The sequence below is a fragment of the Myxine glutinosa genome, chromosome 7, assembly GCF_964187855.1.
Source record: "Myxine glutinosa chromosome 7, kmMyxGlut1.1, whole genome shotgun sequence".
In the NCBI taxonomy this organism is placed as follows: Eukaryota; Metazoa; Chordata; class Myxini; order Myxiniformes; family Myxinidae; genus Myxine; species Myxine glutinosa.
In genome coordinates, this window is record NC_136267.1 from 19755995 (window position 1) to 19757157 (window position 1163).

Below are 1163 nucleotides of genomic sequence, written 5' to 3' on the forward strand. Positions count from 1 at the left end.
ATCCGTTTTCAGCAGCGCTGACTCCACCCCACTGCTTTACACCCATTGGCTGGACAGCTGGCCTGACTGCACCCAAATGAAGCAGCACAGATAGGCAGGCCTTAGGCCTGGGTGTTAGTCCATGGCCCAGTGCAATTGCAATGGTCCGAGGTATATAACCACAATGTATTGTTACGGAATCCGAGTACGGCACTCCCCTTACCGAGGGGGGTTTAATCCTGTCGTTAAGCTGGCCGTCTCCGTTCCTGGACCCACACCGCTCCTTTGTGGGATAGGATTGGCCAAGGTGATTGGTCAAGGGATTCCCGGACACCTCCGCCAATCCCTCCACAAAGCAGGTGGGTGGCCCCGCTCGAATCTCGGACAAGATGGTAATTGCCGAGCGGTTTAGCAATCCAGAATCCGAGCCGTTAGCAATTGACTAACCCGATTCATAAGCGGTTCTGCCGAAATCGTGCCACCGGTACTCAATTGAAAGAAATCACGAAATCAATCGGACGAGAATGAAAACCAAACGGGTAAGAAAGAACAGGGATTTATTAATTAATTATTTACACAAAAACCAAAACCAAGGAAGAAACGAAGGTAATTTACAGAAGAGAAGACACAGTGCAATCCTTATACAAGCTTACTTATTCCCACAGGACAACACAAACAGACTCACACGAATAGGGAATTGCAGGCAGGCACGAATGGCTGGAAGGAGAAGGTTCAGGTGGGATACAGGGCAGGAAGGTCCGGGCAAAAGGCGCAGCAAAGAGGTCCGCTCCAGGTTAGCAGTTCGGAAGCGAACAGCCGGCGGCTCCACACGGCAGGGCTTTCTGCAGCAGCCGGTCTCTCCTTACTCGCCGCACCTCCTTGATGGTTACGGAATCGGAGAATGCCACAAAATGCCACAAATGAAAATGCGCCTCCATCCACAGAACTCTCGATTCGTGCTCCCTCACTCAACTGCCGTGGGGGCTTTGCGCAACGGGTTTTATAACCCCGCCCTTGGAACCCTCGCGAACCTGCCAGATCTTTCGCTCTACGCCCTCTCAAGCCATGCCCACTGATTCCTGGTTGGTCGTAAGGGCTGGCTGACCACACCTTTGGTGACGAGGTGGGGCCACGCCTGTGCTTCTGGTAGCTCCTTTTTTTCTTTTCTTTTTTTTTGTATACAA